Genomic DNA, 20,882 nt, shown 5'->3' with positions numbered 1-20,882 from the left:
TTTTATGGCTAATAATAACCACATCTTCTTTATTTATTCATCTATCAATGGACACTTAGGTTGCATCCATATTGTGGCTATTGTATTGAATAAATATTGCTAAAATGAACATAGGAGTGCATTATCTTTTCAAATTAGTGTTTTCATTTTTCAGATAAATACCCAGGAGTGGAATTCCTGGTTTGTATGGCAGTTCTATTTCTTTGTTTGTTTCAACTGTCACCTTATTGCAAGATGGTCGAATTAATTAAAAATTTAAACTATAACTTGATAATCTTTAGTCTAGTACCAAATTTTATTCAAAGCAAACTGCTTATTCAGAAGTGATCATGGAACAATTCAATGCAGAGCAAGAAGAATGAGAGAAACATCTTACTGGCCAATAGACTTTTATTTCTCGCATTATATGAAACTCAAAATTTCATTTTTAAGAAAGGTCAACTCTAACTTCAGTAGACAGCGATATACAAAGATTCTGTCACATAGGCTAGTTTCCATTTAGTCAATCAACTATTTCTAGCTCTCTCAGTTGGGATAGATGCATTTACAGAACTGGATGTGCTTTAGCCTTCTTTGCGAGCAGCTTTAGATGTGCAATGCACTTGTCAATTGTCTCCTTCTCCTCCTGTGCATAGATGCTCTGCACCACATGCTTCTCCACCCAGACTATCATGTGCTCTTGTTCCTTTTGACGCATCATATTCTGCACAGAGATACGATAGTCCAGGCGATTCTTTATCTCCTTGTATACTCTATGCAACCGTTCCCATTAAGTAACCTCCAAGGCCATAGCAATGTTATTCCTTTGGACATCAAAAAGGTAATGGAGCTTTTGAACCAGTGCCTGCTGTGACTTCTTCAGATCAATCGCATCCTGGATTTGTTTGATGAAAGACTGTTTTGCCTCTTCCAGTTGGGCAATTTTTTGCTCATTGAGTTTATCAGCAAATTCCCCAATAGAGGCACCATATTTTTAAACTACATAGACAAGCAATCCTATTGTTGATATGGTGGAGAAAGTCTCTGGAGTTATCACATATATTTCTTTGGAGAGTAAATATAAGATAAGCCCAGTTCTGAGCACATAGGTTACTGTTACACCAGTTTCAGGATAAAGGAACTGGAAGATCTCCTCAGGTATCAGCCCAAAATGAACTTTTTCTCCATATTCAGGAAGAGGTGGTACAGAGGCAAGACTTGGCGGCCCTGTATGAAAGATCCTTGTTGCCTGCAATACCCCTGGACTGAGGAAGGCTGCACTCTTCAGAGAGGGGCCTGCTGCAGTGGCAGCAGAAAGTACCACCGGGTAGCATCTACACAGCAGTCTTGGTGCTCCAGTAGCAGTTCTATTATTAATTTTTGAGGAAACTCCATAATGTTTTCATAATTGAGTATGATGTTAGCTGTAGGGTTGTCATAAATGGACTTTATTATATTGATGTATGTTCCCTCTATACAATTTTTGTTGAGAGGTGTTTTCTTTTTATCATGAAGGGATGTTGAATTTTATCAAATGCTTTTTCTGCATTTATTTAGGTGATCATGTGATTTTTATCCTTTGCTTTGTTAATATGGTGTATTGCATTGATTAATTTGTGGATATTGCACCATCCTTGCATCTCTGAAATAAATCTCAATCGGTGACGTATGAATCTTTTAATGTATTGTTGAATTTGGTTTGCTAATATTTTGTTGAAAATGTTTGCATCTATGCTCATCGGGGATACTGGCCTGTGATTTCTTTCTTTTTTTTTTTTTTTGGTAGGGTCTTTGGTTTTATTATCAAGGTAATGCTGGATTTGTAGAATGAATTTGGGACTTCCCTGGTGGTGCAGTGGTTAAGAATCCATCTGCCAGTGCAGGGGGCATGGCTTTGAGCCCTGGTTCTGGAAGATCCCACATGCTGTGGAGCAACTAAGCCTGTGTGCCACAACTACTGAGCCTCTGCTCTAGAGCCCATGAACCATAACTACTGAGCCTGTGTGCCACAAATACTGAAGACAGTGGTCCTAGCACCCTTGCTCCACAATAAGAGAAGCCACATGATGAGAAGCCCTCACACCACAACAAAGAGTAACCCCCACTCGCCACAACTAGAGAAAGCCCCTGTGCAGCAACAAAGACCCAAAGCAGCCAAAATATAAATAAATAAAGAAAAGAAAATTTTAAAATATATATTATTTTAAAAATTATATGTTTAAAAAAATAAAGAATGAGTTGGAAGTGTTCCCTCCTCTTCAAATTTTTAGAATTAGGTTGAGAAAAATATGTGTTAACTCTTCTCTTTAAATGTTTGGTAGATCTCCTGTGAAGCCATCTGGTTCTGAACTTTGGTTTATTGGGAATATTTTGATTACTGATTCAATTTCAATACTAGATTTTCTATTTTTTCTTGATTCAGTTATGGAAGATTGTATATTTCTAGAAATGTATCCATTTCTTCTAGGTTGTCCAATTCAATGGCATATAACTCTTGGTAGTATTTTCTTATGACTGTATTTCTGTGACATCAGTTGTAACTCCTCTTTCATTTCTAATTTTCTTTGCATTCTTTCTTTTCTTTTCTTGATAAGAGGCTGACTAAAGGTTTATCAATTTTGTTTACCTTTTCAAAGAATCAGCTGTTAGTTTCATTGGTCTTTTCTATTGTTTTTGGTCTATATTTTATTTATTTCCACTCTGATCTCTATTATTTCCTTTCTTCTACTAACTTTGAGCTTTGTTTTTGGTTTGTTTGTTTTTTTTCTAATTTCTTTAAGTGTAAATTTAAGTTGTTTATTTGAGATTTTTTCTTGTTTCTTGAAGTAGGTTTGTATAGCTACAAAATTCCTTATTAAAACTGCTTTTGCTGCATCCTATAGATTTTGGAAAGTTGTGTTTCTATTTTCATTCATCTCAAGGTATTTTTGATTTTCTCTTTTATTTCTTCATTGACCCATTTGTTTTTTAGTAGCATGCTGTTTAGTCTCCAAGTGTTTGAGGTTTTTTCCAGTTTTCTTCCTGATATTGATTTCTACTTTCATAACGTTGTTGGAAAAGATGCTTGATATGATTTTAATCTTCTTAAATTTATTGAGACTTGTTTTGTGACCTAGCATGTGATCTGTCCTGGAGTATCTTCCATGTGCACTTGAATAGAATGCATGTTCTGCTGTTTTGGATGGAATATTCTGTAGATGTCTATTAAGTCCATCCAGTCTAATGTGTTACGGCCAATGTTTCCTTACTGAGTTTCTGTCTGGATGATTTATCCATTTTTGTAAGTGGAGTATTAAAGTCTCCTGTTATTATTACATACTGTCAATTTCTCCCTTTATGTCTGTTAATATTTGCTTTATGTATTTGGATGCTCCTGTATTATGTCCATATATGTTTACAAATGATATATTCTCTTTATGGATTGACCTCTTTATCATGATGTAATGCCCTTTTGTCTTTTGTTATAGCCTTTGTTTTAAAGTCTACTTTGTCTGATAGGAGCATTGCTACCCCAGCTAGCTTTCTTTTCATTTCCATTTACATACAATATCTTTTTATATCCCCTCACATTCAGTCCATGTGTGTGTTTAGCTCTTAAGTGAGTCTCTCGTAGGCAGCATATAGATGGGTCTTCTTTTTTATCCATTCAGCTACCCTGTGTCATTCGATTGGGGCATTTAGTCCATTTACATTTAAAGTGATTATTGAAAAGTGTGTATTTATTGACCTTTTGTTACTTGTTTTCTGATTGTTTTTGCAGTTCTTCTCTGTTCTTTTCTTCTTTTTTTAGCCTCTTCCCTTGTGATGTGATGATTTTCTTTAATGTCATGTTTGGGCTCCTTTCTCTTTTTGTGTGTGTATGTATTGTAGGTTTTTGGGTTTTCGTTATCATGAGGTATGTTTATATCTATATGTAGATTTAAAAAATATATATATGCATATGTAAATATACATATATATTTAAGCCAATAGTTGTCTAAATTCAACACCTTCTAAATGTTCTACATTTTTTACTCCCCCGTCCAACTTTTATGTTTTTATATCATATTTTACATCTTCTTATGTATCCCATAACTGCTTACTGCAGTTATAGTGATTTTTATGACTTTTGTCTTTTAACCTACCTACTAGCTTTTTATGTGGTTGATCCACTGCCTTTGCTATATATTTGCTTTTACCGGCAAGATATTTTTCCTTTGCATATAAACATATTTCTTATTATGGCCTATTATTTTCCACTTAAAGAAGATCCTTTAACATTTCTTGTAAGGCCAGTTTAGTAGTGATGAACTCTTAGTTTTTCTTGTCTGGGAAACTCTTATCTCTCTTCAATTTTGAATGATAACCTTGCCTGAATGATATCCTGGTTGTAGGTATTTTTCCTTTCAGTATTTTAACTATATCATGCCATTCCCTTCTGGCCAGCAAAGTTTCTGCTGAAAAATCAGCTGATTGCCTTAAGGAGTTCCTTTGTATGTGACTCTTTGTTTTTCTCTTGCTGCCTTTAAAATTATCTCTTTAACTTTAAATTTTGCCATTTAAATTATGATATGTCTTGGTGTGGATGTCTTTGGGTTCATCTTGTTTGGGACTCTCTGTGCTTCCTGGACCTGGATGTCTGTTTCCTAGTGCAGGTTAGGGAAATTGTTCACCATTAAGTCATCTCATATATTTTCTGCCCCTTTCTCTTTCTCTTCTCTTTCTGGAACTACTGTAATGTGAATGTTAATATTCTTGATGTTGTCCCTAAAGTTCCTTAAACTATCCTCATTTTTTCAAATTTTCTTTGTACTGTTCTGATTGGGTGATTTCTGCTATTCTCTCTTCCAGGTTGCTTATGCATTTTTCTGTATCATTTAATCTGCTGTTGATTACCTCTAACCTATTTTTCATTTTACTTACTGTATTTTTCAACTTTGATAAATACTTTTTAAAAATTTTTCTGTTGAAATTCTCACTGTGTTCCTCAATTCTTCTTCCAAGTCAGTGAACATTTTTGTAGCAGTTTCTTTGAACTCTTTATCAGGTAAATTACTTATCTCCATATCATTAGTCCCCCCTGCACCCCCTCCCAGGGGATTTATCTTGCTCTTTCACTTGGAACATATTCCTGTTTTCTAATTTTGTTTGACTTTTTGTGTTTTTCTCTATAAATTAGACAAAACAGTTACCTGTCCCAGTCTTGAAGATGTGTCCTTGTGTAGGAGCATTGCTATGTACACTGAGTGTGTCTGGTGGCTTTAGAAAGAGTGCTGGAGCTAAAGCAAGCCCTAGCTGAGGGCTTTTCTGGTGCATGCCAAGGCCACCACCTTGGTGTGTCTGGGGAAGAGATCTGGAGCTGGAGGGGTTAAAGCCAAAGCCTGGCACAGGCTGGGGCTTCTCCTGGGGTGCACCCAGGGCTGCTGCCTTGATGGAAGGTGACTAGAGCCAAAGCCCAGCACCAGCTGGGGCTTTCCCCAGAGTGTGCTGGGATCCACTACTTTGGCAGTGGTGTTGGAGCCAGAGTCTAGTGTGGGCTGGGGTGCATGCTGGAATAGCCATGGAAGGCTGGCTAGAATGTCAAGCACTTTTCAATCTGATTCCTGTGTGCTGGGACTCAGAGCAAGTAAATTTGTGTGTGTGCCCTTTAAGAGTAGATTCTTAGTTTTCTACAGTCCTCTGGCTCTCCTGGTCCTAAGCCCTGCTGTTTTTCAAAACCAGCTAGAGGGGAGTTGTCTTTCATGTACTGATCTCAGGGCTAGGGTGCCCATAGTGGACTCTAACCCCTCACTCCTTAGGGAGGACCTCCAAGTTCGAGATACCTCCTTTCACTTTGTGTTGCCTACTAGGGGTATGGGTCTTGACTAAATTCCTTCTCTTCCCTTCTTACCTGTCTCAGTGTTTTCTGTTTTGTTTCTTTTTTTATCCTTAATTGTAGAATAGCTGTTCTGCTAGTCTTTAGATCATTCTCAGAGAGACTTTTTATATACTTATTTGTAGTTTTGATGTGTCAAAACTCGGAGGAGGTGAGCTCACAGTCTTCCTTCTCTACCATCTTGATCCTGCCTCAGTGTGTCTATGTTGAAATGCTAGGAGGACTACTTAATTACTTTATTAAGCTCCTTTTCTCAGAAAAAAATAGTCCTATTACATTGTATTTAGTTTCCCACTGTAAATTTGTCCCCAAATTCTCTCTTTCCTAGTATTTACATTCTAGTATGTAAGACACAGGATAGAAAGTTATTTTTCAACATTTTGAGTTTGTCCTGTTCTAAACATGTAAAATAATGAGAGAACTTCACATCCCAACTACTTACCCAAGGAATACCCAAGATTTTGTTTCATCTGTTTGTTTGTTCAGCTATTGCTTTCATTGAGCCCTATCAGTTGTTTGGTACCTGAAATCCTCTTACCAGCAACCTTATGACTTGATTGCTTGGCCAATCCCCTGAGTAAATTTAGATGTATCGCCCAATGAGAAAATGATGCCTCCCTCATTCTCACCTAACAAAAGAAGGAGTTATGTCAGTCCAAGTTATTGTAAATTGAGACAGGGTATAAAAAACCTGAAGTGATTCTAGCACCTAGAGATGAGCTATCTGTCTTACCTTGAAACCCTGAAACTTCTGAGTATTTCGCTTAGCTACAGAGGTTGTGGGCAGCACCATGGACTGTAGGCTGCTAATAACCCATATAATTTTGTTGCATATACAAATTACAGTCATTTGTAGAGTATTATAAAAATATTTTATTCTTTATATTTAAAAACCTATAACTATATTGTTTGTTAGTATAAATATTTTATTATGAATTTGTTTTTTATGTTCAGCCTTTATATCCTGGAATCACTACAGCATAAACTATTATATAACTTAGCTATATGGATCAAACTATCCTTACCCAACTACTTGAAAATATCTAATGTACTGATGAATTTTATTTTAAGCTTTTCTCAAAGCAGATTCAAATGTTATTTTCTACCTTTGCCAATCTTTGGACATTTTAGCATTACTGCTTTACAAGAATTGCCTTCATCTTAAATAGCTATAAATTATTAGCCCATTAATTGGATGTGATAAAGAACTTCCATTAGATAAAAATATAAATCTTATTGACACAGAGACACAAGAATTATTCATTTGAATATTGCCAACTATTACCCTTCACACATACATCAGAAAGCTGTGTTCTCACTCTCTAATTTAATGCAATTGATAATTAAAATGTATCTTAAAGTGTGACCAGAATTTATATTTCTGTAAATTATTTAAGTCACAAACATCAGAGGACTATATAACTAAAATGGCATATATTTCACACATTATGAATAAAAATTTATTTTTCCAGGTATCAGCAGAAAAAAAGCAAATATGTACTTTATACAGATGTAAATTAAAATCTAGCAATCCTTTCACCAAAGGACATGTCCGCAGGATATTTCAAATCATGAAGTGTGTGGCTACACTCATTAAACTCATGGAATTAACCATCTGGCACATGATATCCCCACTGGTTTGAAAGAAAAATAGGTCTTTTTAAACAAAACGCTCTCAATTCAGTTTGCAGAACAGTCATCAATAGAATACTCACTGTTGGGTTGAAACACAAGGAAATAAGATCTGAGGCATAGAACAAGTCATCCTTAAAAAGTTATTAGAATCTCAGTGACATTGATAAAAAGACCACACAGCACATTTTACCTACCCAAAGATTTGATGCCAAATAAGACAGCTGTATATGAAATAGAGGTTCTACTCCTACTACCTACAGGAGTTTATATTAACTATAATATAGTTATAGTTAATATAAACTAACTGCTAACTATATAACTATCTGTGTACTTATACCTATAATAATACCTATATAGCTACTTATATGCCTGTAGTAGGATTCTATAGGTTAACATCTGCTCCTTCCACCCATGGACCTAGCTTTGGAAAACTGTGCTCTGCTGATTGAACCTAAAATGTACATGTGCTAATAAGCAGTCCAATTTTATTTGAATCTCTCTGGTACTCCACTACCAACCAAATCAGCAACCTAACTCTTTCTCACCCCAAATAAATGGAATAGGTAGAAATGTTTATAAATGTAAAATAATTTACCCTAAAATTCCCATATTAAGACACAGTACACTGTAACTCTGAGTAATATAAATTATGGAATTTTATATACACTATTAATTAAAAACCACAAAAATTAAACCTTTGCTCTATTACAAAACCAATTCTTATTACTCTATGATAGAGAGTCACAGTAGGGGGGTGTCATCATCTGTTTTATAAGCATTACTTGAGTGCCTCCTATGTATTCCAGCTTCCATTTTGAGGCTCAAAGAGAATATAAAAGAAGTAAAGTATGTTGCCCAGGAATTTACCATGTAATTAGGGCAGAAACCTACACATATATGAGTCAACTTGGAAAAAATTCTAAGGCTATATGCAAGTTAAAGAGAGTATATATTATGATAAAATAAAATACCAAAGTTTAAGTAAGGTAAACTTAATAAGCAAATGCTTCTTATACCCAGTGAACCCTAATATGAGCTTTGAAAGAAGTGGAGACTTTGATTTGAAGGATAGAAAATACAAAGAATTATAAGAGAATAGGTAAGGACTGGAGGAGAGAAAATTACTTCCCTTGTTAGAATAGAAGACCCTGTAGGAAGAGTGAGATGTGAGTTGGGAAAGATACATTGGGGTTAATGGAGATCCTGATATCTGCATAATGGATCTGAAGAAATAGGAAGTCACTGTAAATTCATGAGCCAAGTGGCACTGTGACAGAGAGCTCCTGGAAGCAATATACAAACTGGAGTCCAATAGAAAGAGACAATATAAAAGGCATGAGGACAAGGCAGTTCATATTTGATTTTATATAAATGGACAAGATCTCATGGCTCCCAAACATTCACAGGGTAATCCGTGGAATAAACTACTTACCACCGTGATCAGAAAGGAAAATAGGGAACATATAAGAGGAATTAAAAGACAGGCCTCTTCCCAACCTTGACTATCCTCACAGTACTTTCTTATTATTATATGAAAAGTCTACTTTTCACCCTGCTTTGAATGCTTAAACGAGCCCAGTATTTCAGTTAAGTCCTGAACCTCCAAAATTCATCTGAGTTCATATCACATTCCATCCTAGTTATACTACTCCTCCTTTCTTGGTTCCTTCAAACCCTCTCTCCATTTAGTGTGACTTTTCCAAACCCCACTTTCATTTTGAGTGTTTATGTTGGCTCTCACTCCCTTACTGGCTCTCTGGATTACTACTCTGATTTTGATCTTACCATCCCAACTCTCACCTTAGAGCCTTTCCTCTAGTTGGAAGCCTCAACTTCTGAAAACCATACACACTTGAGATTGGGGTCCTTGTCTATTTTGTGCTCAATTATATCTTATATCTAGCTGGCTTTACACAAATAATTAAAATCTAAAGATTATAGCAAAAAGGGAATTTGGACTGTCTGTGATACCAAATCCACTTTTAAAAATATATTTATTTTATTAACCATTCTAGCCTCCTATGTCCTCAAACTAGAGAAGTTTTATATTGTTCCTGGAACCAAATTTATTAATCCACAGAGCTTCAGACAAAGCCCTCCACTTTTGGAATTCAGAGCAGTGCCCTATGATAATTCCTTCACAAGCTAAGATGTGGAAAGTTTGGTAACCACACAGAAGATTGAGATTATCTTTACATTTACTTACTTGACACCTCATTTGGTGTAAATCTGAAGGACAGTTTCGTAAAGAATATCATATGACTCACTGTCCAAATTCCTAACGAAAGCTTCTTTAAGTGAGACTTCCTCCCCTTGCATTTTGTGCTTTACCTTGGAGAATTCCCCCCCAAACACTTACAAGATGAGATACATTTTAACTACTGAAATATGTCAAGTCTTAATCCCAGGTGGTATGGCAGTCATAGGCATTTCACAATTAAGAAAAGTCATGTATTTTTAATAATTTTGCTGGTGGCAACTGTCTTTTCTTACTGTTGTTAGATTATTCTTTTCCCTCCCACTCACATTTCTATACCATTCTTTAACTCCAGTTTTAAAACAAAACACCACAACTTTTGAAAACACAGTTGAGAACATTTAACCACTTGGTACACAGAACGGCCCAGCAGTAGCCCCTCCCCACCCCCTTGCTAAACGTCCTAGATTGGGCATGAACTTTAAAGCCTCAGGGGACTTCCTGAGGTAAGACACAGCACTCCCAATGCAGGGGCACCAGGTTTGATCCCTGGCTGGGGAACTAGATCCCACATGCATGCCACAACTAAGAGCCCGCATGCTGCAACAGAGTCTGCATGCCACAACTAAGACCTGGCACAACCTAAATTAATAAAATAAAATCTCAGATACAGAGACAATTCTACCAGGTGTTGGCTGTTTTAGAGTGGATATAAAAAGCAGTGCTCTGAATACCACAGTAGAGGCAGGAATTTTGAAGGCTGAAAACCTACCCTCCTTTATTAAATAATTCATTTATTCAACCACCACTTACTTGTACTTTTAAGAACCAAAAATAATTTTTTCCTGCAAGGTATTTTTTAAGACTTTAATTTTTAGAACAGTTTAAGGTTCATAGCAGTATTGAGCAGAAAGTATAGAGATTTCCCATACACCCTCTGCCCCAATCCATGCATGGCTTCCCCCATTATCAATATCCCCCACCAGATGTAGGTTTACAGATGTAGAAGGCCACTAAACCTACATCAACACATCTTTATTACCCAGAGTCCATAGTTTATATTAGGGTTTACTCTTGGTGTAGTACATTTTATGGGTTTAGACGCATATATATTAGCATGAATCCACCATCATAGTACCATACAGTACAGTTTCACTGCTCTAAAAACTCTCTGTGCTCTGACTATTCATCTGTCCCTCACCCTCACGCCTGGCAACCATTGATCTTTTTACTATCTCCAAAGTTTTGTTTTTTCCAGAATGTCATATAGCTGGAATCATACTGCAAGATGTTTTTTTTTAATTTATCCATTCCACACCTCCATGTGTGAGTGTGTGTGTGTGTGTGTGTGTGTGTGTGTGTGTGTGTGTGTGTGTGTAGCAACAGGCTAATAGTATAATATAACACCAGCCTCCCCACTTCAGCTCTGAGGATATTGAGAAATAGCAAAACAGAGATTATCCTACTCATTTGAGCACAAGCAAAAGACATATCATTAAATAATGGAAGACCTTGGATTGCTGAGCTTATAGTATATCCCTGATACTCACTGCTCTGCCCAAAATTTAAACCTGCCCTTTAGTAAAAAAATGATAAATGGGGTTGCTACTGCCCTGTCATTCTGAGAGAAACTGTTATCCAGTTAAAAAAATAATCATTTTATGCAAAGAATGACCCATCCCCAAGCGACTGCCTAATTACTGTGCCCCAGATTTCAAATAATGATGAGAACTATCAAGATCCTTTCCAAGAGTTGATATCCACTTTAATCAGGGGTTTCAACTTAGATGTGGTACAGTTTTCTGTATCTTTATCCTTTTTAGCAATTAAGATAATCTGGATGTAAGGACTGGCAGGGATGAACCCACCTGAGTCCCCCAAGTGATTGAGCTTGTCAAGCAAATGTACAGAGAGGGCTAAGCCAAAGGTTTTATAGAAATCTCCTGTAGCTCCACCAGGGCCAAGAACTTTCTCTTGGGGAAGATTTTTAATTACTTCATCTATTTCTGAAAGTAAAGGGGAATCAAGTAATTCCCCAGTCTTCTGAAAATCACCTAGACAACTTGGAAGGAATGAGAACTGTTTATCTGTTCGTGATATTGAGTTCTAATTTCTATATCACTATTCATCTTGTTTTTGAAATACCTTATTAAGGAGCCCTGGGCCTGTGTTTGTCTTTTTCTCCTTTGGGCACCTAACTTCTATCATAGTTAGGAGTTTATTGTCAAAGCTCTCATCCTCCCACTAGTGTAGGTATTGCCTAGCTGAGTGATGGATATCTTCACTTTATGGATTATGAGTGAGCTCAGAGCTGGTGGGTTGAAGGAAAAGTTTGCTTATGACTTTTGGCAGAGGTTATCCTCCAAGTCTGGATTCTGCCTTTATTTCCTAGAAAGGTTGTTTTCTCAATCAACCTTTCCCATGTATATTTTTTATTGAACAGAGAACAGAAGTCACAAAATCGAAACAAGAGAGCAGACAACAATGTTCAAGAAAACAAACAGCTATCATAAATCCTTTTGGGAAATAGCTGTATACAAGTAAATCTGATAAATGAAACACAGATATTAATTTTTACACCAGTAGAAACATTTTAACTATGGTTAAGTTGTGTCATCCAGTGTGTTTTATGATAATTTGGGGAACTAGACCAGGTAATCCATTTTACAAAATCTACTTTCATTCATCTAAAGACCCTGAAAGCTTCATGTAATAAACATTTTATTTTGCTAAGAAGACACTCACTTTGATAAATTAAGAGTTTCTCAAATGAAAATGTTTTAAGAGATTTTTAAAAAAATCTTTAAAGTAGATCATAACTAGATCTAAAATCCAACCAAGCTATAACTATACAAGACACTGATTTATTTTTATAGGTTTTCCCTCTAAATAAATTAGTGGCAAGCCTTGTAGCCCTTGATTTAAAATAATCTATTTTTCAAAATACAGTATTATCTATTTCAGAGTTTAGGTCCCCATTCAAGTATTTCATAGCACATCATACATTTTTATTTATTGTCAAACATTGTTATTTTCACTTTTTCTAATCTTCAACTTTCACATTCAATCCTAACTTCTTAAAGTCATGTTGTATTTTACGTTTTAAGTTTTGTATTATTATATAGACTCTCAAGCTTAAACTCCTTCTAGCTATTTATTTGTTATGCATTTTTATGGTCATTATTAATAAAATTAATTGAATTCTGTAACATTTTAAATTTTAATGAGCTTCTTCAGATACTTGGCATTGGGCCTCCAAAATTCGTTCTGTGTCTTCCAAGTTGTTTAGACAGCAACTTGATCAATATGGTAATTTTCTGGAAACTCTCTTTTTATTATAGTTGATTATTTTTAATTAACTCAAATTTAGTTGCTAATCTGTTATAATCCCTAGCGATGCATGGCACAAATATGTCTTTTCCTAGTAAGCTAGCATTGATAGTAGAATTTCTGGGCTCTGTTCTATTTAGACGTAGGAAAGTGCTAATTATTTGTCCCCCTGGGTGCAGAAGGGAAAATTAAGACTTGTAGTGCAGTTCTTCATAAAATTGGAATTTTGTCCTTCATCAAAGACCTTGAAGAAGAAGAGGTTGGAACATCTTTGCTAGAAATGCCAATTTATAGTTCTGGTGACCAATGATCTTAGATTTTTCCAGATATATACTATTTGAAATACTCTGTCCTGTTGTCTGACCATATGTCTTTAATTTCGATTTAGAAAATATGATCACTGCTGTCTGACTTATCATCAGAACCTACTCTTAAAGTACAATTCCCCAAAATTCCTGACCCTCCAAACCTCATCTAAGACAGAACCATGTTAACACGTACTAATTTATAGAAGGCCACTAAGTTCCAAGAAAGAGAAAAATCTAAATGTGCCTTTTAGTAAGGTGGTCCTTGCTCATCATAGAACTTCTTGGGAGCTAACAAATCTAGGTGCTGTATAATAATCACAACTTACATTCATAAAGCTTTTTTTTTTTTTTAATTAACTTATTTATTTATTTTCGTCTGCATTGATCTTCATTGCTGAGCATCGGGCTTTCTCTAGTCGCGGCGAGCGGGGTCTACTCTTCATTGCGGTGCATGGGATTCTCATTGCAGCGGCTTCTCTTGTTGTGGATCACGGGCTGTAGGTGCATGGGCTTCAGTAGTTGTGGCTCACAGACTCTAGAGCCCAGGCTCAGTAGTTGTGGCCAATGGGCTTAGTTGCTCTGAGGCATGTCGGATTTTCCCAGACCAGGGATCGAACCCATGTTCGCTGCATTGACAGGTGGATTCTTAACCACTGCACCACCAGGGAAGTCCTTCATGAAGCTTTTATAGTTTATAACACACTATCAGCTCACCTAAGCCTCACATCTCTTTGAGACAGATATTATGACCTCCAGTATACAAAGGAATATATTACTTAATTCTAGCAATTAAGTCCAAGACTTGGACTCTCCTCTTCTCCTCACTGCTCTTCCATGACCCCACAGTTCTTTCTGGATTATACTTCTTTGGGTATTGCAGCCAATGGTTATGAGCATGCAGTGACCCTTTCCTGAAGCAGGAAGTTTGCATAAATAGCCTGGCCCGGTGTCTGCACAACATCTCACTAAAAAAAAAAACCTCCTTAAACAGCACTGTAGTAGTTTCACACAGTACTTCACATAGAAAACCTTCTTAGATTTTTCTCCTTAGACACTACTTTCTTCTCCTAGAATTTCAAAGTCAAAGCTCCTGCTAAAACCTTTTTCTATCCTTGACCATCCCCCTCAACCCCCATAATCTTTATGACGTCTTTCTATTGCCTTTCTCTTCACCCCTCACTTCCTCCATCTCTCCTGTCATCTCTTCCCATCACTAAAGCATTTTTTATCTACCAGCCTGCCTAGTGGGCCACTGAAAAGTATTGAAAGATTCCTGAAAGTCTTGTTTTTTTTCTTACCCTCACAGGTTTTCTCCGCAGAAAATCTAGTTGAGAGTCCATCTCTTTTTTTTTTTTTTTACATCTTTATTGGAGTATAATTGCTTTACAATGGTGTGTTAGTTTCTGCTTTATAACAAAGTGAATCAGTCATACATATACATATGTTCCCATATCTCTTCCCTCTTGCGTCTCCCTCCCTCCCACCCTCCCTATCTCACCCTTTAGGTGGTCACAAAGCACCTAGCTGATCTCCCTGTGCTATGTGGCTGATTCCACTAGCTATCTATTTTATGTTTGGTAGTGTATATATGCCCATGCCACTCTCTCGCTTTGTCACAGTTTACCCTTCCCCCTCCCCATATCCTCAAGTCCATTCTCTAGTAGGTCTGTGTCTTTATTTCTGTCTTACCCCTAGGTTCTTCTCATCTCAATAACAATAGTACTTTGTAGGAGGGAACAAAGAGAGGAGATTTAACATTTGGGGAGTGTTCATTTATGCCCTATCCTGATGGGCAGTGTGAAGTGGTAGAAAACTAGATTTAGATTAAGATTGCTCCACCTATCAGCTATGTGATCTTGGGCAAGTTGTTTGTTTTCTATTTTACCTCAGTTTCACTCGTTTTGAGAATGAAAAGATATAATGTATGTCATTTGCCTGGTGTATAGACACTAAATAAAGTGTATTTTTGTAATGGCATAAAGTAAATTTTGCAAAAGAGGAAAATGAGTTTTTCAGAAATTTAATACTGAACCTAGGTCACAAAGCTCATAAATAACAAGGCCAAAAAGAGAGCTCAGTGGATATCAAGTGACCAGGAACCGTGTCTTGACACTACATTCATTTAGTGCAAGAGGTGTTCAGTAGTGAACTTCCATATAGATGGTACCAAAAGAGACTAATTACTCCATATGTAGAGTAATTTTTGCCAAAGATCTACCTTTCTGCAACTTCACCCAAGAAGTTTTCATTTGGGTTTAGATCAGCAGTTCACATGTTTAATCATCAATATTACTTCTGTTCTCCCTTCTGCCCCATGACAACAAAAGTGCACGCAGTTACATATGATAGGACAACTGAATTCAGTACTATTTTTCTTGTCACAGTTCTGCTTTCTCTGATAGCTTGAAAGTTATGATTGTCTGGACAATTTTCAAAATATTTAAAATAAGTTTTCATTTCAACTGAAAAGAAATCAATCAGTTCATCTGAACTGATGGGAATAGCAGGGATCCTGGAGTTTCCTTTATGCCTAGAACAAGGTCGAAATACAGAATATTCTTGTTTGACTTAACTGCCTTCAAATATACTTAATAGTATCTATTTTATAAAGATTATTTGTTGCTAAACCCATTGATATTTACATATTTTAAACATCTTTATTGGAGTATAATTGCTTTACAATGGTGTGTTAGTTTCTGCTTTATAAAAAATGAATCAGCTATACATATACATATATCTCCATATCTCCTGCCTCTTGTGTCTCCCTCCCACCCTCCCTATCCCACCCCTCTAAGTGGTCACAAAGCACTGAGCTGATCTCCCTGTGCTATGCAGCTGCTATATTTACATTTTTTAAACTACAAGGCAAGGCAAATTTGATCAAGAACAATTTTCTTGAAAGCAATTTAAAATCCATTGATAATAATAAACCCTTTTATTGAACATGCTCTCCTCAACACCCCAAGTTTTTGATCAAGAAAATGGATGTCAGTCTTAGGCATACTTTAAAACACTTAAAATTTGACTCATCCATTTCTCTCTTCAACTTTTGAACTCAATGTGTTATGGAACATTTATTTTTTCTTCTCTGACAGTAAGACTTTATTATTATGTAGGTGCATTTATCATAAGCTCTTATTCCTCTCAGAGCTATCTGACTTTCAAAAGAGGACAACAAAAAAGTCTATGTTTAATTCAAGTAATAGATGGTACCAAAAGAGACTAAGCATTTTGAAAGCATTACAGTTTAAAAAGGACTTTTATATATGGTATCACTTTTGTTCCTCTGGGTAGCCATATGTAGATGGTATTATTATTCTTTTATCCCTTTTTTTCTGAATAAGGATACTGACACCTCAGAGATAAAATGAGTTGTCCATGTGGTCAAACAGTTCAAATACAGACCTTCGTACCCCAGAGACCATACTCTTCTCACTATATACTGACCAGTCTCCCCTCACATGAAATGTCATTTCCAGACACTAGTGGGTGAAGTACAGGGGAACTTGAGAACAAAACAATGCAATCAATAACAAAACAATGCAATCAAAACAAAACAATCAATAAATTGATTCATAAATAGTGGAAAATTCTATGTTGATACTATCCATGGTGCATCCATACAAGAGTTGTTTTGTTACACTTAAATCAGAAAATAACAGAACTGTGGTTCTGCCAGAGAGAGGTAGAAGATGACATGAATGTTCGGGACTTCTTTTGCTCTGCAAGGAAAATATTTGTTGAGCAGGTTCTTCTAGGGTTACCTAGAAGAAATGAGAAGCTGACATAATAAAACAATACCTACAGTTAGCTAGCTTTATTTGACAGATTAGGGAGCTAGGATGTGATCAGGATACAGGTTGACCTCTGAGATCATTGTGACAAATAAACTCAATTTCTCTCTTTTCTTCTTCTTTATTCCCTCATCTCCATTCTCTATGATAAAACAAAGATTTTGTCTAGAATTCTGAAATAGAATTTTATTATAAAATTACTACAAACTCAATGCAGAAAAATTTTCAAATACAGAAAAATAAAGTATTCAAACCACGTTACATCCCACTACCCAGAGATAATAACAGTTAACATATCAATACACTATACAGTTGACCCTTGAACAACACAGGTTTGAACTGCACAGATCCACTTGCACGCAGATTTCTTTCACTAAATAAGTTCTAAAGTACTATAGGATCCATGGTGGATGAATCTGAGGATTCAAAAACATGGATACAAAGGGCTTATAAAGTTTTACATGGATTTTCAACTTCAAGGAAAGTTGGAGCCCTGTGTTGTTCAATGATCAACTGTATATCTTTCAAGTAGCTTTTTTCTTTAAAATATTACATTACACATATAGCTTTATATATAATTGTTATCACTTAGTATAGTGTACCTTTTCACTTACAGAAATTTTTGTTAAATTGATTGAATATATAGTCCAAATTTTTCATGCCATCCTGTGTTCGTTCTTGTTCTTGTACCTTCACACACTGACCCTCGGCTTGGCCATGTGACTTGCTTAGGCCAGTGGACTGCAGCACATTTGTAGCAAACAGATCCAAGTCAACAGAATTTCCCTTCAGACTTCTCTATAGACTTTGAGAGGTTGTTTTAAGCAAATAGTTTGGGGGTAGCTTACTAGGCAGCAATAGTTAACTGATACAACATTCTATAATAGATACACACACATGCTAAATTTATTCTTTGCCCTTCTATTATTCTATACATATCAACCAGAGTGATTGTCTTAAAATGGAAATAAAATCATGTTATTTCCTTTGTAAAACATTTCAATCACTTCCTCACTGCTTTGGAATACAATCCAATCAACTCAGCATGGCCTATAAGCCCTGGGTATTCCACTCCTGCCACTCATGCAGCCTTATTGCTTGGTTCCTCCCCCCATGCACCACACTCCAGCCACACGGGTTTTCTTAAAATGTCTTTTCCCCACAGAGCCATTGTACAGGGTGTTCTCTCAACCTGGAATGCTGACTGTATGCCACTGCTCATCTAACAGCTCTGATTTTAAATATCATCAACTCAAAAAAAAAACTTTCTTGATGATACTATCTAAAGAAGTGTCCTTCAACCTCCAGTTATTTTCATTCTCACATTTCTTTCTTAGCACTTGTCACAATAATGAACACTTCATTTATTAGCTTAGTTGCTTCTTGTCTATCTACCTTTCTTGGTCAGAATATCAACGAGGACAGGGCCATGTCTGTTTTATTCACTGTGCTATCCCCAACATCTATCTGAATATCTGAAAACCTGTGGGTTCAACATATTTTGGGTAAATGTATGAAAATTTATACCAAAATTAAATTTTTTTTTTTAATTTTTTTTTTTTGTGGTACGCGGGCCTCTCACTGTTGTGGCCTCTACCATTGCGGAGCACAGGCTCCGGACGCGCAGGCTCAGCGGCCATGGCTCACGGGCCCAGCCGCTCCGCGGCATGTGGGATCTTCCCAGACCGGGGCACGAACCCTTGTCCCCTGCATCGGCAGGCGGACTCTCAATCACTGCGCCACCAGGGAAGCCCCCAAAATTAAATTTTAAAATACCCTATTATTGGACATACAGGCAGTTTTTATATGTATATATTTGACACATATGCTACATATTTATCAAAGCTTTTAAAAATCAGCAAGAAAAAATGTTCAACATGATAAATGTAATTAACACTGCTGTGTGTTATACATGAAAGTTGTTGAGAGTAAATCATAAGCATTCTCATCACAAGGCATAAATTTTGTTTTTCTATTTCTTTAATGTTGTATCTGTATAAGATGATAGATGCTCACTAAACTTACCATGGTAATCATTTCATGATGTATGTAAGTCAAAACATTATGCTGTACACCTTAAACTTATACAGTACTATACATCAATTATATCTCAATAAAACTGGAAGGAAAAAAATCAATGAGAAAAAAAGATAGAAACCCAAAAGAAAATCAGAGAAGAATATGACGGGCAATTTCATTAATAAGAAAAAGAAATACAGATGAATAAAAGCGTATATATAAATGTCATACCTCAATAGAAATGAAAAGTAAAATGTTATACAAAACATTATCTAACATTATTTATAGTTTGAAAAAATGTAAACAATTACATTACAACAATTCAAGAATAAGCACTCTTATACCTAGCTGATTCAAGCATAGATGGATGTAATTTTTCTGGAGGCTTCATAGACATGAGATATCATGTGTATTAAAAATATGCAATTATTTGACCTTACAATTCCACTTCTGGGAAGTTATCTTAAGGAAATAGTAATGAAAAGTTACCATCATTGTAAAACCTACCCATATACTGATGAAGTGACAGCCAAGACTCTGCCCTGCACTGGTCACTTTCTTGTGCATATTTCTTTATTTACTAGGTGTTTTTATTCCTAGGACACAGGATTTGCAAAGCATTCTTACCTCTGTTAAGCCTCATTTTTAATATTGTTTTGGAAAAAAACAATTCATTGTCCTACTAATGATTACCTACTTTCCATAGTTTCCTAAAGAGTCAGTCACTTGGATAATATTGGAAGGCATAATAGGTTCAATTCCATAGAACAAAACTTAATTACTCAACTTCCTAGAGTCTCAAAATACTTAATGGGTATTTTAAAATCATATTGTATGTGAAATTGCTTTGTCAATTCTAGTTGATGGTTTTACTAAAGTTTTTGTAGTGATTCTTCACCCAGATCTCGGATGTCTCCTTTTATAGTCACTTTTATTATGAATTCTTGTACTTAAATGTTGGTGTACCCCAGGATTCTGTTCTTAGCTTTCTCTTATTTTCAAAATATATATAATCCCTGAGCTGATTTTATCTACTATAATATCTTCAAACAGCAGTTATTATCAATGGTTCCCAATTTATGTTACTGTCCATCAATGTTCTGGTTCTGCTCTTTTCTTCTAGGCATATATATGAATAAGATTGTGCTTTCCTACTCCTTTGAAGTTACACATGCCTGTGTGACTTTTTTTGGTCAGTATAACTTTAACCAGAATAGACACGTGTGACTTCCAGGCAGAAGTCTCTAAAAGACAGTGTGCAATTTTATTGATACAAAGTTCTCTCCTGTTCAAGGACCAGTCACTTTCCAATGGATAAAGTCTCCTTTATCTGATGTCTTTAAGTAAGTGTTAGAGAGATATGTAACATCAGCAGAAAATAAAACTGTTGTTTTTAAGTCACTAAGTTTTATGGATGTTTGTTACTGCAGCAGAACTGACTGACACTGCCTCAATTCCATTTTATTTTTCAGCCTGGATGTCTATACTCTGATGCTCCACAGACAAAGTATAGCATAATCTTCCCTTCAAATTGATTATCCTCTGGTGTCCTCCATATCTGTTAATGTAACTTCTGTACAATTAGTTGTCCTGGGATTCATCTTAGTCCTCTGTTACACCCACATCTAATCAGTTATGGAACCCATTCATTCTATCTCCTAAGTACCTTAATATGAAGCTCCACAGTTTGTTTTAACTGGTGCTACCTTGATTCATGTCATAGTTATTACAAATCATTCCCAGTCAGCTTCCAGTTCATCTGCTTA

The 20,882-nt window shown here is 36.0% G+C and overlaps 1 pseudogene; it reads right to left on the bottom strand.

The window, feature by feature from the left end:
* Nucleotides 1-544: 544 nt before the first annotated feature.
* Nucleotides 545-6,626, bottom strand: LOC116742229 (annotated as a pseudogene).
* Between the last annotated feature and the right edge of the window lie 14,256 nt (nucleotides 6,627-20,882).

Source organism: Phocoena sinus, chromosome 17, assembly GCF_008692025.1.
Source record: "Phocoena sinus isolate mPhoSin1 chromosome 17, mPhoSin1.pri, whole genome shotgun sequence".
Classification (NCBI taxonomy): Eukaryota; Metazoa; Chordata; class Mammalia; order Artiodactyla; family Phocoenidae; genus Phocoena; species Phocoena sinus.
This window is presented reverse-complemented; position numbering and strand designations above follow the sequence as displayed.